General features: G+C 42.5%; 1 protein-coding gene and 1 long non-coding RNA gene across 3 annotated transcripts in view; one reads left to right on the top strand and one right to left on the bottom strand.

Annotated features, from left to right (window-relative positions):
• The window catches only part of LOC140849961 (uncharacterized), a 35,821-nt gene extending 11,682 nt beyond the window's left edge, over positions 1–24,139 (top strand). The window contains exons 2-3 of the long non-coding RNA XR_012132464.1: positions 12,354–15,304; positions 15,422–24,139. This is a non-coding gene — a long non-coding RNA (uncharacterized lncRNA). The remainder of the gene's footprint in view (positions 1–12,353; positions 15,305–15,421) is intronic.
• EGFR (epidermal growth factor receptor) overlaps positions 1–25,003 on the bottom strand; it is a 205,753-nt gene that overhangs the window by 90,776 nt on the left and 89,974 nt on the right. Inside the window, exon 2 of one of the 2 annotated variants that reach the window (XM_073239171.1) lies at positions 9,657–9,881. The exons of the other annotated variant lie outside the window; for it this stretch is intronic. The gene's annotated coding sequence lies outside the window, so the exon portion shown is untranslated. The remainder of the gene's footprint in view (positions 1–9,656; positions 9,882–25,003) is intronic. 2 annotated transcript variants of the gene reach the window in all.

The following is a 25,003-nucleotide window of genomic DNA, read 5'->3' as shown; positions in this document are numbered from 1 at the left end:
AGAGAGATAAAAGGATCTCCAGGAATGAAACAACACTAATAGAAATATGTGACCAATACAAAAGGAATAACATTCGTATTATAGGGATACCAGAAGAGGAAGAAAGAGGAAAAGGGATAGAAAGTGTCTTTGAAGAAATAATTGCTGAAAACTTCCCCAAACTGGGGGAGGAAATAATCGAACAGACCATGGAAGTACACAGAACCCCCAACAGAAAGGATCCAAGGAGGACAACACCAAGACACATAGTAATTAAAATGGCAAGGATCAAGGACAAGGAAAGAGTTTTAAAGGCAGCTAGAGAGAAAAAGGTCACCTATAAAGGAAAACTAATAAGGCTAACATCAGACTTCTCAACAGAAACCCTACAGGCCAGAAGAGAATGGCATGATATACTTAATGCAATGAAACAGAGGGGCCTTGAACCAAGGATACTGTATCCAGCACGACTATCATTTAAATATGATGGGGGGATTAAACAATTCCCAGACAAGCAAAAGCTGAGGGAATTTGCTTCCCACAAACCACCTCTACAGGGCATCCTACAGGGACTGCTCTAGATGGGAGCACCCTTAAAAAGAGCACAGAACAAAACACACAACATATGAAGAATGGAGGAGGAGGAATAAGAAGGGAGAGAAGAAAAGAATCTCCAGACAGTGTATATAACAGCTCAATAAGCGAGCTAAGTTAGGCAGTAAGATACTAAAGAAGCTAACCTTGAACCTTTGGTAACCACGAATCTAAAGCCTGAAATGGCAATAAGTACATATCTCTCAATAGTCACCCTAAATGTAAATGGACTTAATGCACCAATCAAAAGACACAGAGTAATAGAATGGATAAAAAAGCAAGACCCATCTATATGCTGCTTACAAGAAACTCACCTTAAACCCAAAGATAAGCATAGACTAAAAGTCAAGGGATGGAAAAACATATTTCAGGCAAACAACAGTGAGAAGAAAGCAGGGGTTGCAGTACTAATATCAGACAAAATAGACTTCAAAACAAAGAAAGTAACAAGAGATAAAGAAGGCCACTACATAATGATAAAGGGCTCAGTCCAACAAGAGGATATAACCATTCTAAATATATATGCACCCAATACAGGAGCACCAGCATATGTGAAGCAAATACTAACAGAACTAAAGAGGGAAATAGACTGCAATGCATTCATTGTAGGAGACTTCAACACACCACTCACCCCAAAGGACAGATCCACCGGGCAGAAAATAAGTAAAGACACACAGGCACTGAACAACACACTAGAACAGATGGACCTAATAGACATCTATAGAACTCTACATCCAAAAGCAACAGGATATACATTCTTCTCAAGTGCACATGGAACATTCTCCAGAATAGACCACATACTAGCTCACAAAAAGAGCCTCAGTAAATTCCAAAATATTGAAATTCTACCAACCAATTTTTCAGACCACAAAGGTATGAAAGTAGAAATAAATTCTACAAAGAAAACAAAAAGGCTCACAAACACATGGAGGCTTAACAACATGCTACTAAATAATCAATGGATCAATGAACAAATCAAAATAGAGATCAAGGAATATATAGACACAAATGACAACAACAACACTAAGCCCCAACTTCTGTGGGATGCAGTGAAAGCAGTCTTAAGAGGAAAGTATATAGCAATCCAGGCACACTTGAAGAAGGAAGAACAATCCCAAATGAATAGTCTAACATCACAATTATTAAAACTGGAAAAAGAAGAACAAAGGAGGCCTAAAGTCAGTAGAAGGAGGGACATAATAAAGATCAGAGAAGAAATAAACAAAATTGAGAAGAATGAAACAATAGCAAAAATCAACGAAACCAAGAGCTGGTTCTTTGAGAAAATAAACAAAATAGATAAGCCTCTAGCCCAACTTATTAAGAGAAAAAGAGAGTGAACACAAATCAACATAATCAAAAATGAGAATGGAAAAATCACGACAGACTCCACAGAAATACAAAGAATTATTAAAGACTACTATGAAAACCTATATGCCAACAAGCTGGAAAACCTAGAAGAAATGGACAACTTCCTAGAAAAATACAACCTCCCAAGACTGACCAAGGAAGAAACACAGAAGTTAAACAAACCAATTACGAGCAAAGAAATTGAAACAGTAATCAAAAAACTACCCAAGAACAAAACCCCGGGGCCGGACGGATTTACCTCGGAATTTTATCAGACACACAGAGAAGACATAATACCCATTCTCCTTAAAGTGTTCCACAAAATAGAAGAAGAGGGAATACTCCCAAACTCATTCTATGAGGCCAACATCACCCTAATACCAAAACCAGGCAAAGATCCCACCAAAAAAGAAAATTACAGACCAATATCCCTGATGAATGTAGATGCAAAAATACTCAATAAAATATTAGCAAACAGAATTCAACAGTATATCAAAAGGATCATACACCATGACCAAGTGGGGTTCATCCCAGGGATGCAAGGATGGTACAATATTCGAAAATCCATCAACATCATCCACCACATCAACAAAAAGAAAGACAAAAACCACATGATAATCTCCATAGATGCTGAAAAAGCATTTGACAAAATTCAACATCCATTCATGATAAAAACTCTCAGCAAAATGGGAATAGAAGGCAAGTACCTCAACATAATAAAGGCCATATATGATAAACCCACAGCCAGCATTATACTGAACAGCGAGAAGCTGAAAGCATTTCCTCTGAGATCGGGAACCAGACAGGGATGCCCACTCTCCCCACTGTTATTTAACATAGTACTGGAGGTCCTAGCCACGGCAATCAGACAAAACAAAGAAATACAAGGAATCCAGATTGGTAAAGAAGAAGTTAAACTGTCACTATTTGCAGATGATATGATACTGTACATAAAAAACCCTAAAGACTCCACTCCAAAACTACTAGAACTGATATCGGAATACAGCAAAGTTGCAGGATACAAAATTAACACACAGAAATCTGTAGCTTCCTATACACTAACAATGAATCAATAGAAAGAGAAATCAGGAAAACAATTCCATTCACCATTGCATCAAAAAGAATAAAATACCTAGGAATAAACCTAACCAAAGAAGTGAAAGACTTATACTCTGAAAAGTACAAGTCACTCTTAAGAGAAATTAAAGGGGACACTATTAAATGGAAACTCATCCCATGCTCATGGCTAGGAAGAATTAATATCGTCAAAATGGCCATCCTGCCCAAAGCAATATACAGATTTGATGCAATCCCTCTAAAATTACCAGCAACATTCTTCAATGAATTGGAACAAATAATTCAAAAATTCATATGGAAACACCAAAGACCCGGAATAGCCAAAGCAATCCTGAAAAAGAAGAATAAAGTAGGGGGGATCTCACTCCCCAACTTCAAGCTCTACTACAAAGCTATAGTAATCAAGACAATTTGGTACTGGCACAAGAACAGAGCCACAGACCAGTGGAACAGATTAGAGACCCCAGAAATTAACCCAAACATATATGGTCAATTAATATTTGATAAAGGAGCCATGGACATACAATGGCAAAATGACAGTCTCTTCAACAGATGGTGCTGGCAAAACTGGACAGCTACATGTAGGAGAATGAAACTGGACCATTGTCTAACCCCATATACAAAGGTAAACTCAAAATGGATCAAAGACCTGAATGTAAGTCATGAAACCATTAAACTCTTGGAAAAAAACATAGGCAAAAACCTCTTAGACATAAACATGAGTGATCTCTTCTTGAACATATCTCCCCGGGCAAGGAAAACAACAGCAAAAATAAGCAAGTGGGACTACATTAAGCTGAAAAGCTTCTGTACAGCGAAAGACACCATCAATAGAACAAAAAGGAACCCTACAGTATGGGAGAATATATTTGAAAATGACAGATCCGATAAAGGCTTGACGTCCAGAATATATAAAGAGCTCACACGCCTCAACAAACAAAAAACAAATAACCCAATTAAAAAATGGGCAGAGGAACTGAACAGACAGTTCTCCAAAAAAGAAATACAGATGGCCAAGAGACACATGAAAAGATGCTCCACATCGCTAATTATCAGAGAAATGCAAATTAAAACTACAATGAGGTATCACCTCACACCAGTAAGGATAGCTGCCAACCAAAAGACAAACAACAACAAATGTTGGCGAGGCTGTGGAGAAAGGGGAACCCTCCTACACTGCTGGTGGGAATGTAAATTAGTTCAACCATTGTGGAAACCAGTATGGAGGTGCATCAAAATGCTCAAAACAGACCTACCATTTGACCCAGGAATTCCACTCCTAGGAATTTACCCTAAGAACGCAGCAATCTAGTTTGAGAAAGACAGATGCACTCCTATGTTTATCGCAGCACTATTTACAATAGCCAAGAATTGGAAGCAACCTAAATGTCCATCGGTAGATGAATGGATAAAGAAGATGTGGTACATATACACAATGGAATACTACTCAGCCATAAGAAGTGGAAAAATTCAACCATTTGCAGCAACATGGATGGAGCTGGAGAGTATTATGCTCAGTTAAATAAGCCAAGCGGAGAAAGAGAAATACCAAATGATTTCACTCATCTGAGGAGTATAGGAACTGAAGGAACAAAACAGCAGCAGAATTACAGAACCCAAAAATGGACTAACAGGTACCAAAGGGAAAGGAACTGGGGAGGATGGGTGGGCAGGGAGGGATAAGGGGTGGGGAAGAAGAAGGGGGGTATTAAGATTAGCATGCATGGGGGGAGGGAGAAAGGGGAGGGTGGGCTGCACAACACAGAGAGGACAAGTAGTGACTCTACAACATTTTGCTAAGCTGAGGGACAGTAACCGTAATGTGGTTGTTAGGGGTGACCTGATATAGGGGAGAGCATAGTAAACATAGTATTCTTCATGTAAGTGTAGATTAAAAATTAAAAAAAAAAAAAAAGAAAGAAAGAAAGAAAAGGGGGATTACTCCTTAACAGGATAAAACTATTGGTAAATCAAAGATCAACGCATGCTTTAAATATCCTTAATGTTGATCACTTAAAGGGTGTCAGATGATCAGCTATGGAGGTACTCTTTTCTGATAATATTCCTTTCTCTTAATTAAAAAAAAAAAAAATGCAGTTACTGTGTGCTGACCTCCAATGAGTTCTGCACAGTGGTATAGAGGGCATGTCAAAGTGTGGGCAAAGGGTCTGTTTGTTTCTATGCAGAAGATCAAGGCCTAGCTTGGATACCCAGAAAATGAACTAAGATACGATATGAGGAGGAGCTTCCGGCATCAGCACTCTCTGGAGGACTTGTGCCGGGGGATGATCATCAAAAAGCCTCCACAGGTATCCGGACGATGCTGCGGTTGTGGCTGCATCCAGCCCACCGTCTCCTGGACTTGCCATAGGAATGAGGAGGGAGATGTCTAGGCTGGCATGTGCATACAGTGAGACAACGAATTTGACCGGCTCTGTACTGTTGGAACTCAACCAGGAGTTGGGAGGGGTGCAAGTTGTAGCACTCCAAAATCTCATGACTATAGACTATCTATGGTTAAAAGAACATATGGGATGTGAACAGATCCCAGAAATGGGCTGCTTTAATTTGTCTGATGGTTCAAGTACAGTTGGACAATATCCATCATATCATAGATAAATTTTCACAAATACCTAGGGTGCCTAAATGGTTTTCTTGGCTTCACTGGAGATGGATGGTAATTATAGATTTGCTTTGTTTATGTCACCGTATTCCTATTATGTTAATATGTGTGTGCAAATTAGTTAGTAGTTTAAAACCCATACATACTTAAGGTACTATACAAGAAGATATGTCAAAGAAATAATCAATCCTCCCATGTTTCCTTCATATGCTACATCTATAGCTTTTCTTCTTCCTTCCTAATTACAACCCTTAAATAGAATTCGTGCCTCATATCGAATTTACCGAGTATCATAATTCCTCCAGGTGGTAAAGATACCTCGAGACAAGTGCTGGGCATAGAAGCCACAGGGCATAAATCTGTAAAGAAGTAAAAAGCTAACCTTTGCAAACAATATGGCTTCTCTCTCACTTACCAACTTTACATTTCCCTGTATGGCCCCGGAAGATGACTGGGTAGCCAGAGACGGGTAAGATTCCTCAAGGGAGGAACAACCTAAGACAGGCACAGTCGCAGGGGGGCCATCAGGTGAGAATTTGGGGATCAACAGAGGTGAGGCTCAGAACCTCACCCCCCCTGCTTTGAGAGAAATCTTCTGCATCCGTGGATGTCTTGCTGCCCTTGTCTAACCTGGATTAATACTTAGTCCATAGGCACACACCTGATCATCTGATCATCTACATTTGCCTTCTTACAGCACTAAACTATGTTTTCTACCTTTATCTTGCATCTACCTACCACTTCAGCATTTTATTAAAAATAAAAAAAAAAATAATAATAGGAGAAATGTGGGATCAACATATAAATCAAGTACAAAAATCAAACGAATATTCATATTTGACCTGATTGTTTATAGGTCATATTGCATGATCAAAACTGAAAGTTTCTGTGATGAATGCCCTTGTACTGTTCACCATGTAAGAATTTATTCACTATGTAAGAATTCGTTCACCATGTAAGAACTTGTTCGTTATGCTTCAGAAGATTGGAGACTGATGAGAATTAGGCTTGAGATGGATTAATGATTGTACATTGAGCGTTGACCCCCCTATACTGAATTTTATTGTTGTTAACAACCATTTGATCAATAAATATGAGAGATGCCCTCTCAAAAAAAAAAAAAAAAAAAAAAAAGCCTCTTAGAGCCTGTAAGAGATGCTTTCTTTGTTCTACTCACTGGAACAGAGGGGTCCCTCTCAGGTTTAGCAATAAACCTGCCTGGACTGTGGAGTTCACATCCCTTCTTTTCCTTTTCCTTCCCATGGAGGAAAACACAGATGCCAAAACATGCCTCTAAGGGCCACGCTATTGCCTGAGAGGTGGGGAGACACACAAGGCCATTTGCTGAGGACACTGCCTGTGCTGTGCGCAGCTCTGGGAGAGCAGCACCTTGTCCCACGTCCTTGGCTGAAATGGCTTCTGTAGGAGCAAGGGCAAGGAGCGGAGGAGAGGCCTTTCCTCATGGATGCCTACCAAAGCAAGTGCCCTTCTTGGCATTTTTATTCCCAGATCTACTCATGGCCATTGTAGGGACCAAGGGCAGGCTGCCCCAGATGTGCCATTGTGACATGCAGATTATTTTGGGCTGAAAACCCTCAATGCCCAAAAGACTCAGGAAGATCCTTTGACCAGCTACCCCCTGCCCCCTGCTCACTACCCTCCATCGGCACCTTGCCGCCCCCGGCCCCACAACCCAACTGCATAAAAAGACTTTAGATGCAGGACCTGCTCCGGGAGGAGCGCCCCACCTGAGAAGGCTGTATTGTAATGTCTGGGTGTGGCAGACTGGGAGGGATGTGGCTAAACCGGTTAGAATTCCTCTGTGCCCCAGCGGTTCTGCGCAGCTATCAAGTATTTTTTTTACCAAACGTGTACTCTTTCATATTCCTGTTATTTGCTTCCCTTTTCCTTTTGAAGTCCCAAATCCCAACCCCCTTCTCCTTGGTTCAGGATGATAATATACCTCATTCCCTCTATCTTTGGAGCCCGCATCTATGGCTTCCCCAACACACATAATTAAAGTTTGTTTTTTTCTCCTGTTAATCTGACTTATGTCAATTTGATTCTTAGACCAGCTGGAAGAACCTTGAGGGGCAGAGGAGACTTCTTCCTCCCCAACACTGTAAACATCTAAGCACTCAGAAGTTTGGATTGTAAGGGCTTTCCAAGGAAGACAGTGTGAAGAATTCTTACTTTAATGTGCAACTGGGGGCTTCAGACCCTGCACAGTCTGAGACATTTCCTTATGTTGTAACACTTGGATTTGGTTCATGCAATCTTCCCCACTTTCAAAACAGATGACCTCTCACTAGAAGATTCACTTATCTTTGCCCCCGGCCCTGTGAACCAGTCCAGCCAAGTCTTAACTTGCATTGAAACAGGCAATTCACTCTACTAGAAAACAGTTATCTAATCTCCCAAAAATGACACCTGGCAAGTTTCTAACCATAATGCCATTTGACTCAGTTCCATCAACATTTCTTCTTACAAGCATTATTAATAATGCCTTTTAAGTCTGAAGGCACTGTAACTGGTGGAATATAAAATAATAACAACAGGCAGGCTCATGAGCAACCTCCACGCCAAAAGAGTGTTTGAAGATGTGCCAACAGGATCCCAGTGAGGACACGTGAGTCTGTGCATCACCCATCCGGTGTTCATCAGACCCCGAACATGTGCCAGGCCCTATGCTTGTTGCTGGGCATTTGAGTGTCTGGGCCTCATGGAGCTGACAGTCTGCAAGGGAGACCCTCTGTACTGCGTGCAGGAAGGTGTCCCTCATACCACCTCCAAGGGGCTGATTTAAAGGGAAAATGAATTGATGTCTTTTCTGATGGGCCATTTCCACAAATGTCATTGTTGTCAGACATTGTTTTCTCTACTCAAGTGAGTAACTTTCAAATGTAAGCAATTATTTGTCAAACCAAGAAAGTACTTCCTTTTGCCATTAATACAGTTGCTCAACACTCCTGTCAGAAGCTGTTATTCATACTCAATAGCAGGAAGTAGAGACTAATCACAAATAAGCCTTCTCGGGCCAACCACAACAGACAGCCCAGCCCAGCAGGAGGGCGGGGTGCCCAGCTTTGGAGAGCAGGCTGTTGCAGAGGGCCATCAGAGTCAGCTGGAGCTCATCTGCCAGGGAGGACAGCACCTGAACTCACAGAGGGACAACAGCCAGAGAGAAAAACTGAGAAGGAGCAGCTCATTCCAGCCCAGAGGGAATGCCTTGGGTCCACTCAGACCTGAGAGAAACAAAAAGATTCCGCACTTGTATCTAGCCACCCCATTAGCCACCCTGATCTCAATGATATTTGTACTTCAGGAGTGCATTAGAATGCTTCTCAAACCCTAACGGGCATAGGAATTCCCTGAAATTTTGTTAAAGGCAGATTCAGGATTCCCAAGGGACCTGAGATTCTGCATTTCTAACGAGCTCCAAGCAAAGGGACGCAGGAGGCAACCGGAAGGCAAAGCAGACCCACCGCAGCAGAGCATGTTCCCCGACAGAAGTGGCTGTCAGAGACGCTAGCGAGGAGTGAGCAAAGAGACAGGAGAACCAGGACCGGCTGGGGTCCCTGAGCCGGAGACAAAAGCAGGTACCATGCCATCCAATACTGCCAGAGGTCGAGCAGGTGAGAGGGAGAGGCATGCACCAGACTGCGGGCAGGGAGATGGTGCCGAGTCTTCTCGACCTTCCCAGAGGAGTGTCAGTGGAGTGGGGAGAACAGAGCGATGACACTCCAAAGAAATGCAGACCTGAATGTGGGAACATCAGGCACAGTGATCCCCTCTTCTCGCAACATTTGCTGAGATAAGACCACCTCTGACTACACTGAAATTACAATTTCCAAGTATTTAAACATTTGCTGGAGACGTACAACTTCAAAGCCAACATTATTTCCACATATTTTTCCCCAGGTTTACTGAGGACAAATAAAATGTGTGTACATTTAGGATGGACAATGTGATGATTTAATATACATACATGTTGTGAAATGATCACAATTAGGTTAACTAACACACCCATTACCTCATGCAGTTCCAGCATTTTTTGTGGTGAGAGCATTATGACCCACGTTCTTAGCAAATTTCAGGTATAGGAACGCAGTATTGTAACTACAGTCACCATATGATTTCTGAACACCCCAAAACTGTTGGCATCAGGCACTGACGTATCAGGATGGAGAGTCTGACCGCAAGTTCGGAAGCTGCCGTCTCACTGTGGCACAGATCCCAGGGAAAGGATGTGTAGTGCCTGTGGAGAAGAATACTGAATGTGTTATTAGAGAATGCCTTCAAAGGCCTGAATTTGACTGCATTCATGTTCCTATCAGATTAGACAATATTATATAATTAAGGTCTTATTGATGATAGGGCACTTTTCTTGAGATGATAAACAGAGTAACACTTTGCACAATGCACTGTGGGGGGGAGGGGCACTGGATTCAGGCTTACTTCATCCCCACACTGGATCCCTATTCTTTTCTTCTTGACTTTTATTTTAACAAAGGTAGGATTTGTTAAAATAAAAATCAAAACATTTTGAACTCCAGCTTTCTGGTTTGAATTCTTTTAAGTGAAACAACCAATTTTCCTGCCACTTTGGTATTGAAAAAACATGCGTGGGGAAGGCCCTGGCCCTCTAATCTGCTGCTTCACTGCCCAGCTGCCTGGGGTCCTTCCTGAGGGGCCTTGTCAGCCCCACACCACAGTCCCACAGCTTGTCTGGCTGCAGGATGTGAAGCTTCTGGTGGGCAGGAATGGGGTCTACGGGAATTGCTCAGCCTCGGATGTGAGACATGCCTGAGGACTAGTCCAAATGGCAGGGCAGGGGTGCACTGGGGTGGCTGGCCAGCTGTTTCCTGGGCTTTGGAATGGCGTCCTCCCTTACCCACCAGGCCTATCTTGCTCTAGCACTTCTTAAAACCTGAAGGGGCAACTTCCTTCTAAGCATTTTACGAAGACAAAGCATTCATTAATGAAAATTTAACTTATGCTAGAGACTTTTAAGCTACCAATAATGTAAGAGTATAATTATCATGCAATTGTAACTCAGAATTTCCAGACGCTGACACTGCATGGTGTCAGTCCATATTCAAGTCTGTTCTCTTCCTGTTCTCCATTCTCTACGGCCCAGTTCTGCATAGGTCCTGACCTCAGTTTCCCCAGCACAACTGCTGGGACCCTAATTCAATACCTTCCCGGTTTTTCTGTCTGGAATAGCTAATCTTTTGAAATTTCTGAGACCTCAAATAGACTTTTCCAGCAGCTTTCTCCAGCCCTGACTGTATCGCTCTCAATCACCACTGCATAAACATGCACAAATGTGAAACCTTACTAGATGTGGTTTTCCTTCACACTCTGTTGAGCACATTTGGCCGCAAAATGCCTGTGGGTGAGTCTGAGAAAACTGTTGGCAAATTGCTCTCAGTAAGATACCTGCTGCGGCTGCCTCTGGGTCATTTTCCTTCCTCCTGGCAGGGCCCTGTTTCTCGGGGAGCTTCAGCCTCATCCAGAGCCTTTGCTCTAGGGCTACTGTCACTTTCCCAGGATAAAATGCCCACCCCCTCCTTCTTCCGGAGTAGCCAGGCCAGGAGTCCTTCCGTTCTGATGAGCTGCTTTGTTTTTTGCAGCTTAATTGTGACATGCTTCCTAAATGTGGGAGTTAGAAAGTGTGGGTTTTCCCAGAGGAAATGCTCCTCCCTACTAGATTGTTCCTCCATTGGCTACTACAGCTCTATCTATTCACACGTTCATCCAATAAACATTTACTGATATAAAAAGGTGGCAAGAAAACCTTTAACCACACCCCATCTCACTCTATAAACCATTTGAATCAAACAGCAAGCAAATTTCCCTTCGGATTGGCAGACTAGTTAAACCATTGGTATGGGAGGTGTGAACAGCGATTTTTGGGGTTTACTGAGAACAGTTTGGAAATTATAGGAAATACATGTGTCAGAGTTTTTAAATTTTCATTATTGCTTAAAACAGATGTATGCCATGATTATCAGAGGCATCAAGCCCTGTGGGACTGGCATGAGGACTAGAATCAGAGGATCTGGTTCCAGCTGCACCCAGCCCACAGCTACCTGTGGGGTCTTGGAAGAATCATTCAAACTCTAGTCTCAGTTATGGTTTCAGTGGAGTGAACTGTATGCTGGATGGCTGCCATACTCTCTTTAAAGAGTCATCCTCTATGATTTTAGGAATGGCCATGGTAAAACTATGAAAATTCACATTATCTAGGAAGAAAACAAAGCAAAGGAGACCACATGTCAGTTTGTCACCCTTGGTGATGGCCGGCTGGCCCAGAGCCACACACAACCTGCATGCTTTGCTAAAGCAGGCAAGGTTTTCTGAAGCTATTAGGAATTTGTGTTGAAAAAAAGAAAAAAGAGCCTGTAGGGAGTGTGGTATGAACAACAAACCATGACTGAATTTAGTACGCCTCAGGGATTGTGTTTTAAGACAGTATGTAATTTAATCTTCACTCAATCCTGTCTTTTATTCCAATTTTACAAAAGGGGAAACTGAGTCTTGGAGATTCTTACTCATTGCATAAGAGGCAGAAGCAAAATCCAACCTGCCTCTGCCCAGCTCCATGTCTTATGTGCTGCCTGAGGTCCCATGCTGTCTCCTTGGCATAAAAGGCTGTCTTTATGAATTTAAAGAATTAATTTCTGGTAAGTTTAATTAATATTAATTTTCATCATTTGCTTTCTAGGGAGTGCACCCATCAGAAGAGCCAGATGAGAAAGTCACACAGTACAGGTGTTGGATAAGACCCAGAGCAACTACAACTTCTGAATGCTGTTGGAGGGTAGAGTTTGCTAAAACCTTTGGAAGTATCTTGGCGGTATCTACTAATGCTGAGCAGACCCGTAACCTCTGCCCCATCAATTCCACTCCTAGATACCCAACAGAAATGAACACAGAAGTGTGCCAGGAGACATGTGGCAGTATTCACAGTCTTGTAATTGCAAAATAAGAGACACAACACTAGCATCTGCCAACGGCAGAATGAACAAACTTGGTGTGGCACTCTCTCACAATTAGCTACGCAGCCAAGGAGAAAAAAGCAACTACACAAACAGCATGGACAAATCCTGGACACACAACGTTGAGCAAAGGAAACCAGACACGTGAGAGTGCACACTGCATGATTGCACCATGCAAGACTCAAGACCACACAAAACTAATCCATGGTGTTAGCACCACGGATTACTGCATCCCAGAGGGAGGTACAAGGTCGGGAGAGTGGGGGCATTATCCTGATCTGCGTGCTGGTTACAAAGGGGAGTTTGGGTTATGAAATTCAAAAGGTTGCACACCTTTGATCTGTGCATGTTTCTATGTTATATGTGACTTGAAAATTCCTTGAAAAAATTCTAGGAAACCTGCTCCTTTTGAGAAAAGCTACCTAGGTGGGACAAAATCCCCAGTCATGAATTCAAGATTTCAGAAGGGGGTCATGCATGGGGCAAGCAGAGTGTATGAACGGGGGCACACTGAGCAGGCCAGCAGGATGTGGTCCAGCCAGTTACCCAATCCAGGGTCTGACCAGCCCAGCGACTCTATGAAGACCCTGGCGTGTCCCTGTATTGACAGGTTAGACACAGGAGGGAAGGGCACACGGGAAGTTGTCCATGTAACCGACAGATCTGCTGTAAGTGAATCACCAGGTCCTGACAGCAGCATCCTAAGTGTCTGCAGGGAACCCTGCTGTCCCGGCGGCCCCCATGCAGGTGGCTGATGGGACCCCAACAGTCCCCACATTCAAGAAGACTTCCAGGAAACCCTGGAGATTTAGAGATCTGTGAGTCACTCTTCCATCCTGTGGTTGATTATGGAATCTATTTTTTAAAGAAAACTAAAATCTTAGGTAAAGAGAAACATAATTTTCTTAAATGTGATACAGAAAAATGCACATTTGTTAAAACAATTCATAAAGATAGCAACCACTGATTGACTACTTTGTGATGGGAATGTGTGTGCTTCTATGATAATGCTGGTAAGATCTTTATTCAGAAGCAGATGGTGGGGTTATAACAGATCATGCCTGTAAAATACCTTACATACTTGCATCTAAGTAGAGTCTTGGTGATATTTTAACTTAGGGTATGTTTTGAAATCATCTTAACTTTTCATATGAACTTAATAATAAATAAAAGGCTACAATGTTTCATTATTTCTACGCAACTTCTTTCTCTCAAAAACTAGTATTTACAGAGGTTAAAATAATATAGTCTATTTTTTTGGTAATGTCAGGGAAAGGGAACCCACAAGCACATACACTAATACTTTAAGTTTTATTTGACATGGTTACTATAGAAGAGAATGAATTCTCCAATCATATCAAAGCTAATGGTTATTTGTTATTAAAAAATTAGAAATGTAGATTTCTTAAAATTGTATTTTTTAAAAAACTGCTAATGCCAATATTAACGAAGTATTAAATAAGTTATTGCACAGATATAAAATTGAGTGCTCTAACAATTAAACATATTTTTAAAACAAGAATGGCATGGAAAAATCTCAGGATCTATGTTAATGAGTAAAAACATGATACCTACCAATATTTTAATAATGACTGTCTCTTGAAGACAAGATTATATGTATGTTTTTATTTACTACATCATGCTTTTCTGTACTTTTCTAATATTCCTGAATGACCATTTCTTACTTTTTAAATCAAAGAGAAGGTATCAAGTGTGGAGAAAAAGGAAAGAAGCCATTAGTAGTATCTTTTTGGAGCAGAATTTCCCACCCTGGCTGCCTATTAGAGAACATAGGAGGTTTTAAAACCCTGCGGCCAAGTCGGCACTCAGACCCAGGAAATCAGAACGTGGGGCGGGACCGGGGCAGTCAGTGTTCATTCAGAGCTCCCAGGTAGCCCCAAAGGGCAGGTGCGGTAAGGCACCGGCAGGCTTTCTAGAGGTCGGTGGGCATGTGGGCGGGACTGGAACTCCCATCACAAAATTCCAGGAGCTCAAACACAGCCCTGCCTTTTATCAGGTTGCCTTTGGGCTCTTGTCAAAGCTAAATTATTCAGGGATTGTTATCAGAAGTGGAGTTCTGTGAACTTACAGGGCAAGAATGCAGAGCAAAAGCTGGGTTTCTGAGCTACAGTTTAGGATCAATAGTGAACCTAACGGAAGCTTTCAGTGAATTTCTCCTTATTGGATCCTTATTAGACAAAGTCCACTGGAAAAATGTGGAGAGCAGCTTATTTCCTTGTCCACAGGGCAAAACCATAATGTTTATACGCATCAAAGACTTCCCACACTTCCAGAGGAAAAAGAAAGCAGAACCTCCTCTCAAACCACAGGCAGGGCAGGGGTGGCCAGGTGTGCTCAGCTGTCTGTGCACCTGTGAAGCAAGAGGGACTCTGCCTGGGTGCTGCATGATTTGCTTAGGAATTTTTTAAATGGGATTAACATACACTGAATGCTCACTATACACCAGGCATCACGACCTTGAGACAGAGTTAACAGTACTACTGGCATTGTGTCATCCTTAGTCAGGATGATCAGGGAATGAGTTGTTCACCAAACTTCCTATGTAGCTGGAGGCTGAGTAACAAGCTCTCTTTCCGACTTGCCTTTGGAAGAACTTTCTGAAGGAATGGGGAGCCGGTGCTGCAGCCAGACAGTTCCGTTCGGGCCGGGCTTCCAGGTATGGGCCAATCACCTCCCTCTGCTCACTCTCAAAAGTGTGGTTGTTTGGAAGGAAACTACATGGACACCCTCAGTCTATAGGGCATATTTTCTCTTCCTTTGATGACTATTTCAGAGTCACCATGATAAAATCGGTACCTGTGGCAGAAGACCAAGCTGGAATCGGGGACTTGTGGACACTGTGACTGCACAGCTCTGTGGTGTGCAAAGTGCTCAGGATGGAAGGTCAGGAGGTGGGCACTGATGTCACCAAGTGCCTTATGACCATGGCCGGTCACAGCAACTGCAGAGCCTGCACAGGGACTGTCAAGATATCTCACTTCAAACAGGTCATTACCCATTGTTTACTTTTCAGCTCTAATAACACGCCTGAGAGCATGTCAGAAACTCCTCCCTGTCCCCCACTACCGCCCTTCCCGGGTAGCTACTGACGCACAGGGACGGCCAGCTCTCTGATGTAGGCCTGCTCTAGCCCTTCCTCCATGTCCCCTGCCTGCCAGGAAGCCCCCCAGGGAGCCCCACAGGCCTCCTTCTGAGGCCATGTCTAGTCGATGCTAAAGCCCTTGATTGGAAGTGACAACCTCCAGCTAATCATCTGTTGTTCTGACCCCAAATCATGGATCTGAGCAATGGCCCCCTCCCACCAGCCACCTCAGCCACCTGGAGGTTGTGCTCTCTCAGCTGGCCAGGATTCTGCCCCCCGCCACGGAGTGTGGGGCACCGATGTCCCCGACTGCTGCATTTGGACCACGGAGTGCCCGGGAGAGGGGAGAGCACTGGGCTGCAGTGGCCAGTGCATCGTGACAGAACCACCCTTGAATAGCACTGGTACCAGCGTGAGTGGCCGTGGGCGCAGAAGCGTTGAAAGCCGTCCCTTTGTGGAGGTTTTCTCGTGCTACCTTGGGGAGTCTGCTGTTCAGCACAAGCTGAATTCTGGTCACTGTGCCGGGGGTTTTCCAACGTGAGGAGGGTGCAAAGGCAGCCCTGCGTGTTGGGAAGGGAAGGCCTCTGCTGTCCTGCTGCCTGCATGTCGTGGGCACCGATCAGCTGAGGGTGTTCAGGTGGGCCGGCGTCCAGGGCTGCTGCCGGCCACACCTGGAGCTGCAGTTCTGCTCTGGCGGCACTCAGCGAGATCTCGAGCTCACCCCTCCAGCTCTCGCGGTTCTCGCGCGCCCACCCTGACATCAGGTCAAACGAGAGAGCGTGCACGGCTGCTTTAGCATGACACAGAGTGACAAATAATCAGGGGTACCAATTTCACTCCTTCGTGTTCTAAAAACGTTTCCTTTTATTGGCACTGTCCAAGTCCTCCAAAATATGGCATTTATATGGTTTTTAGCTGGGGGTCTGCTAATACAAAAGGCCAGGGCTTTTACAGAAGAGCTAACAAAGGAGTCCAAAATGTTTCTCAGGCTAACACTTGTCTATTTTGATCTTATCTTAATTCACCTTATTTAACTGAACTCATTCACTCCGGAGGTAAAGCCAACTCACTTACACTTCAAGTTAAGGAATTTGTTTCTATGGGATTTTAGTCATTCTGAGTAGTAACAATATTTAATGATTTTTTAGACATTTTGGGCAATTTTAAACCTACTAACACAGTCATTGCTGAATTTTACTCAGGAAGGCTGGTAGGTTCTGCTCGGAGCCTATCAGAATCCGTGAATAACAACCAGCTCAGGAAACTGAAATCAAAGTTTAATAAAAAAACGGTGTGAAGGTTAAAAAAAAAGAAATACAGCAAGCAAGCAAGATGAAACCTGCCTAGTTGGGCAGCTGCTCTGAAACCGGTTACTGCACATTGCAAATCATACCCTGGTTGATTGAGCCCCAAACCACAAAATGTCTAAAGAATGAAGCAAAAACACTAGGGTGCACTTTGCTATAAGATGTGAATCAGTTAGAGTGAGAGGTTGCAGCAGGGCCAGCCCAGGAGAGCGCATGCCGCTTGATGCCTATCCCAGCTGTCAGGGCTTCTTGGGAAGAGAGCAGTCAGCTGTCTGCTAGCATTCAGTGACTCCAAATCCAATTTCTATGCTTTCTGAATCAGTTCCTGGGATATAAATGGAAGGGGGAAAAGCAACAATGATGCTTCCAAGCATAAAAGCGGTTGTAAGTCTGGAAAACCCCCAAAACTCCACTCGTTGGGAGGAAGCTTTTCTTAAGGTACTTGAATCCCTTTCATTTCTGCATAGTGTCAATGGAAAATGAAATCACTCCCTTCTTGGCTTCAAAATGCTACTTCACACCTGGGCCCGAGATCTGCCAGGGGCCAGCTGGTCATTGTGCAGAGTCTGGTGGCTGAGGGCCAGAAAGAGGCAGGAGAATGGAGAACAGGGTTAAAACTGGTCACAAATAAAGTCTGAAAAGCAGTATTTGAAATTCCACTTCTGGATATAAATGGGAAGCAGCATGGAAACCGAGTAATTACAGGAAAGAGAGCTGTCTGGGTTCTGGATTCTGTTCATGCAGAAATAGTATCTTATGAATTTCTTGGTTATGGACACATGTTACTGAGCTATAAATAGTTTAATAATCTTAAAACATTTAAGATTTAAAACAAAGGCCCTGGATCATTGTCGTCTGTGTCAATGGAATCCTTGGGTTGTGCCCAGCACCAGCCTGCCTTTCCCCATGCACCACAGTGCAGGCCAGGCAGGCTTGGCTGCAGCAACCCAGACACGACTTCTTGTTTTATTTTCTGTGATTAGTGGTGATCAGCTCACAGAGGCACCCACCTCTATAGAGACCCCTTCCTCTCAGGCTACGTTCTTAGAAACGTTTAAAACCTCCCTCTCTTTGGAAATTCTGGTGAGGTTCATGTGAAACTTTTCCCTAACCCTTTTCCCAATAGAATCTTATAAGGATAATGAATATCTCCTAATAATATATGTTTATATTATTACATCTTTCTATCTTTGTACAGCTTCATGTGACTGGGTGACCTGGTGTGGGGCGGCAGCCTGCACGGCCAGCCCTGGAACGGGCCCAGGTTTCCTCTCCCTCTGAAGCTCACCGAGAACCATTTGGTACTCATTTAAAAAGAAAACGGTTTTATAGGTACATTTTTGTTGGACTACCAAACAGACTCTTTGTCATGCAAATAAACGTATGTTCACAATTCTAGGCACAAAGTATTCATAGAATCTGTCCTTTGAGACAAAAGTTTATATATAAATCAGGAGGAAGTATCACTTAAAAGTCTGAAAAGGAATTAAGCCTTCAAGCAAAGGTGGTATTCTGACTAACAGTGACTCATGTGGGAAAGAGAGGAGGCTTTGAATTGCTGCTTCAGGACCTGTCTTGTCTTGCTTTCTGCTTGGTCTCTGGCACTAGGATCACCTGCAAGTAGTCAGGCAGCAAACTGCGCCTGTGCCTCGGACAGGCCCTTGCCTTTCTGAAGTCAGCCAGGAGGCCGCATCTCCAGGGTGGATCATTGCAGAGGCACTGGTACCTGGGAACGCCGGTATCTAGAGGAAGATCTTTCCTTCCTGTGGATATTCCTTACCATTTTCCCAACAAGAATGTAAGCATCCCAGTTTACCTCCAGCAAATTTGACACTTGGGAAGAATATGAGTCCTTGTGGATTCCTTTTGTTAGGATCACATCAATACACTTTATGTGTAAAGAGACTTTAAATGACTTTGCAGATCCCATAATTTAATCATCTGTGCACATTAATATATTCACTTTCTAACTTCCAAGGCTGCAAGATTTACCACCTAATAAGGCAGTTTGCTCTTCATCTGGGCATCTGCTGCTGCTTCTATTAAATGCTGTCCTGGTCCCTCCTCCCTTCCCTCACCTAGCACATCACCCTATTTTTTTTTCAGTGAGCATTGAGCGTTATCAGAAATTTCCTTGTTTTTTAGAAGGTTTAATTCTGCATTTTGTGTTTTCCCACTAAAATGGAAGCTCCATGACAGCAGTTGCCGGGCCTGTGTTCCTGCTGCCAAGCAGGGCCCAGTTAATGTCAGGCACTCGGTATGTTTGGTGAGTTCAAATGATCATGAGCCTAATGAAGCTGTACTTCAAGTTAACTTTTGGTACTGTTTCACTGCCACCCATTCATTGGCCAGTGTTCTGCCCCCTGAGGTCCTATGGAATAAATCAAGTCCTGCTTTCGAGTGACAGCTCTTTGAAAATTTGAGGGTGGCTATCATATCTGCAACCCTACCCTCCACTGGGGCTAGGGAAACCTTTGCCCTCTTAGCTATTAGCCACAGGTCCTGGACTGGCTACTTCGTTTCAGTTTTACTGCATTCTCTCACCTTCTTAAAACGCAGCCCTTTAAACTCTCACAGAACTATGACCAGAGATTCACTTCCAGAAATTAATTATCCAACAGAGACTTGCCTAAGTGCATAAAATGTGTGAACAGGGATGCCACTGCAGCCTTCTATAGACATAACCCAATATCCAACAAGGGGGGACCGGACAGCCATGCACGGCCTCCATGAGCTGGCAGTCAACCACAGCTGCTGGCCTGTCCTTCACGTCCCCGGGCCTTCACTCCACAGAGGAGTCTGCATGTGGCCACGCCTATCATGCGTGGCTTTTCTAGGCTCCTACATGAAAAACAGGCTAGCTCAGGTTAGGAACCGAACCGGCATTTGAAATGAGTCGTGGTGCAGCTAAGAATCAGCTTTAAGAAGTTCTGCCAACTTAAAAAGAATCAAGCTTTTGACTATCTTTCAAGGATAAAAACCGAAGAGGAAATACAGATCGAAGAAAGCCAGTAGAAAGATTTCATTTATACAGCAGTAGAGTTCTTTATGAGTTGTTCCTGTTTATTGACATTTCAAGGCAGAGTATAACATAAGTATAACTATTTATATGGATCTTAAATATTTTTCTTAGTTTGCAAACCATGTATTTCACAAGTAGGGCTCTCTTTACCACAGTTTGTTTCAGATAATGGGGGAATGTACAGTAAGTGAGCAAATGCTCTCTAAAGAATGTACAGGTGCTTGTCAAAAATCATCTTCCAATTTCATGTGCAAACATTATTCTGCTCCGAACCTGTGGCCTTAGGAATCTGGAAGTCGTACTATGGACAGGTGGGACTCACCCCTATGCCTTGTAACATGCTGTCTGGCAGTACCTTGCAGGACATTACAGGGCACAGGAAGCTAGGAGCTCTAAACTCCTTTCTCGCCCTGCAGCACTCCTCCCCACATATTTCCTTTGTCTGGTGTTATACCACCAATATTTCACATGAAATTCATTAAACATGGAGACCTGGAATAATAGATTTTTTAATATCACTTGAAATAAAACAAAATGGAAAAAAGTCTGGATCACCAAATAACAAACCCTAATCAGCATTTTTCTTTATCGAGAGAATAATATTCTAGTGATCATGTGCCTGTCATGTAGCTTACCAAGGGAACTGGGACAAAATAGACCCCTAGAATCAGAAAAAAAAAAGCAAAGAGAAGGTAATAGACATGGTGGGGGAGGGATTGTTACAAGTGAACAGTTATGTGTAAATAATGTTTTTTTGTAAATAATGTTATGTGTAAAGTAATGAGAAGTTTTGAGTTTTAATAAACCAGATGCTAACAAATTACCCTTCCCAATATATTTCTTCCTGACGAAACAGACTGACTTCTCCTGTGTTGTAATTTTCCTTGGAAAGGCACAAAGTTGGAGGTACATACATGCATCTATTTATGCATATATATTTAACGTGTTTATTATAAAAGCTAATTCTGGAGCATTTCAATTATGCGAGTTGAAGACAATTCTATGGTTAATGGGGTAATATGTCTCTACTCCTAGATTTTTAACAAGCTTTCTAGGCACCATTTTAAAAAATCTGATTTTAAAATGTACATTTTACAATGTAAGTTTGGAGATATAAATGATAAACTACTGCATCAAGGATGCATGTTGATTGGATGCAACAAAACTCCAGAGCTTGGGAAATAATATCTTAGAATTAAAGTCTGAAAAGTCACTTTGTATTAATCAGGTCTAGATTTTTGCATGAAATACTTAATTTGAAAGATTGTACTTTAAATCTTGACATCAAAGGTAGAATTTCACTCACTCCTGTGGATTATGGAGCACACAGACAGTGCATTCGTGGACACATGGAGTGATGTGCATTGATGAACCACCCCTGGAAAATTTGGTGCTCAAAGAAACTAGATCAATTTCAAGTTAGGAGCAAGGAAAAGCTCATGAAATACAGAGAACCTGCTACAAATATAAAAGGAAAAAATGTGTATGGCCCACTGGAGGGACTTACTGTGTGGAAGGATACTATCAGTGTCCCATACTGAGCCTGAGGTCCAGGGTGAGAAGTGGTATAGCCCTCACTGAATTCAGAGAGGCGGAACAGTAAGACATTCAGGCTCACATTCTTATACATAGTGCTGGGCAGGGGATGATTAAGCATCCATGCTTATCTTTAATATCCAACTGTGTGCTATCAGAATTTCCCAGGCCTTGGGCTCTGCCACCTGACACAAGGTTTCTACTTGATTTTTAGAAGGTGGTGGCTGTGGTTCTCTCCTGAATGGTCCAGCCTGCAGCCCTTGCAGCTCGGCCCCATGCCAGCGTCTCCAGCTCTCCTGGAGATTCTATGTCATACCCGATGTTCTTCCTTCACCAAATTCTTCACAGTGGCTGTTTTCAAGGTAGAACTTAGAAATCCCTGTGCCAGCCCTTCTTATGTCATGCTTGAAACTTAGATTACTCGTTCTCACCACTTTACTTCTTTCAGAAGAAAGAATAAAAAAACTAGTTTTTAAAACTCTACTCATCAAATAAAATATTTATTTTAAACTGTCTTATCTAACAAGTACACCTTTCTACCAAAGCAGCTATATTATAATAGTTCATATATGTGGAATAATGTTTAATATAATGAGTTTTAGAATAAAATCAGGAATCACTGACTCCATCTATGCACAGGCTCTGGGCAATAAGCTCTGTGACACACCCTGGATGGTGTCAGACCCACTAGAGTCAGATGCTCCTAGATCCGTGCTCCTGGGTCATCCACTGTGAGGGTCATTTGTGCAGGAGCTGTTTCCATGATGAAAAGGAAGGGAGCATTCAGTGTCTACATGTGGGGCACTGACACTACTAGACCCAGAGGCTCTCTTTTCTCCAGCTTCTTTGGGGGATTAATGACAAATGTAATTATACATATTTAAAGCATACAATGTGATAACTTGATATACATAAACATTGTGAAATGATTACCAAGATCAAGAAGGCTACCACGCCCAGCACCTCACACAATGAACTCTTTTTTGTGTGTGGTAAGAATACTTAAGATCTACTCTTAGAAAATTTCAAGTAGACTATACCACACTGCTTACTACAGTCAAAACACATTTTTATTAAAAAAGTTATAGCGTAAACCCCTCTCTTCTAACAATAGAATCATTTTTAAAATCAAGGATTGGCTTTCAAAACCACTTAGAATGAGATAAAAGAGCAACAGTAAATGAACTAGTTTCATTTCAAGTATTTGAAACAACCAAGAAAGATACTACCTGTCTGTAGTTTCCCCCATGCACAGCTCTGTTCTCCTCAACCACAAAACACATCACAAAGTAAAGGGAATTTATCTGAATGAGCTACATTATAACTGAATGTAGTGTTCCTGTCCAAGTATTTGACATCAGTGGAGATAGATAAAAATAAGCAATAAAAAAGCACAAAGATGTAAACAACCACAAGCTTATGTAAAAGAGTAAGTTAAAATATAGATCATACTTGAAATCCTAAAACCAAAGCAAACATCTATTGTACAGTTAATTTTTAAAAGGGCATCATTGTAGTACAAATTGACTGTATTAACCAAAAAAGATTATTAAGCTATTAATATTTCTATTAATGAAAAGTTTACCAACCCAAATTTCCACCCTTTTCTTCCATTTGAGTGGATTTCAAAGAGCAGCTGATTTGGATTAGATCAAATGAAGCCAAAGTATAAACAATAAATGGTTCTCAGTCACTTTCCCTGACAGGCTGCCCACTTCATACTCTATTGGAGAGCAAAGGAAAAAAGAAAAAAATCATTAACATGGATTTGAATGAAAGGAGGGCTCCCCCAGGGTCCCTGCGTTGAGCACTGCCCCACTAGGGTGTGTGGGGAGCTGGGACATGTGACGACGCAGGGTCGTCACCCAGGACGGTGTGGCCAGGCAAAGGCGATTGAGGGGTTGACTCACTTGGCGGCCTCCCCACTAGGAATACGAGGCCCTGCTGCCTGCTGTGTCACCTAGTTTACACTGGTACTGAGTGCACGTCCTTGCAATCCCTAAGCTAACCCCTCAAAATTGCCCCTAGATTTTCTGAATTTAAAGATAAGAAAAACAAGGCTCAAGAAAATGACCTTGCCTACAGCCTGTAGTCACCTGGGGTGGGATTTAAACCCAGCCTGTCTCAGCATTCAAGGTGACTTCAAATCCCCATCTCTCCACACATCATCATCAGGCAGCTGTGGCAGGACTGCTGGGTGCCAGTGCGCTGGGGGAGCAGTGCAGCTCAGCAAATAATCAGCTGTGTGGTCCTGAGAAACTTGGAGTCTCTGTGCATCAGTTTCCTCATGCTAAGTTGGTTTTTGCCACACAGGGTTACTCTTTTTAATTAATTTTTTTAAATGAAGTATCATTGATATACAATCTCGTATTGGTTTCAAGTATACAGCACAGTGGTTCAACAGTTCAGCATATTATTAAGTCTTCACCCCTCTAGTGCAGTTACTATCCGTTAACACTGTAGGAAGAGGTTACAGAACCATTGGCTATATTCTTCACGCTGCACTTCCATCCCAGTGACCAACTTATATTATGACTGAGAATTTTTGTGCCTCTTGTCCCCCTCCCCCTCCTACCCACCCACCCCAACCCTTTCCCCATGGTAACCACCAGTCACTTCTCAGTGTCTATAAGTCTACTGCTATTTTGTTCATTTTGTTTTTAGATTTGCACAAAAAAATGAAATCATATAGTATCTGTCTTTCTCTGCCTGACTTATTTCACTGAGCATAATACCCTCTAGGTCCATTTGGTGTTGTCACAAATGACAGAATTGTTTCTTTTCTTATGGCTGAATAATATTCCATTATGCATATGTACCACCCCTTTTTTATTCCTTCATTTACTGATGGACCCTTAGGTTGCTTCCATATTTTGACTATTGTAATAATGCTGCTATGAACACAGGGGTGCATATAATCTTTACAAATCAAGGATTTTGGTTTTTTTTGGGTAAATTCCTAGAACTGGCATTATGGGTGGTATGGTATTTCTATTTTTAGTTTTTCAAGAGCCTCCATACTGCTTTCCACAGTGGATGTACCAATTTACATTCCCACCAACAGTGTAGGAGGGCTCCCCTTTCCCCACATCCTCGCCAACACTTGCTATTTCTTGTCTTTTGGATGTTAGCCATTCTGACTGGTGTGAGGTGATACCTCACTGTGGTTTTGATTTGCATTTCCCTGATGATCAGCGATGGCCACACAGGGTTATTAATGAGACTCCAAAGCCCACAGGGCAGCGCCTACCTCATAGTAACAATTTGATAAATATGTCCTATTATTATTAGCAACAGATCTTCTTTTATATTCTGCATGTCTATGTGTGCTTCTAGACAAGCTCATGAATTATATATCCTATAAATTGGACTTTGATTCAAGCAGAGATTAACATTTCTATTTTTCAG

This window comes from Manis javanica, chromosome 6 (genome assembly GCF_040802235.1).
Source record: "Manis javanica isolate MJ-LG chromosome 6, MJ_LKY, whole genome shotgun sequence".
Lineage (NCBI taxonomy): Eukaryota > Metazoa > Chordata > Mammalia > Pholidota > Manidae > Manis > Manis javanica.
The sequence above is the reverse complement of the archived record's forward strand: the minus strand, read 5'-3'. Positions and strand labels throughout refer to the sequence as shown.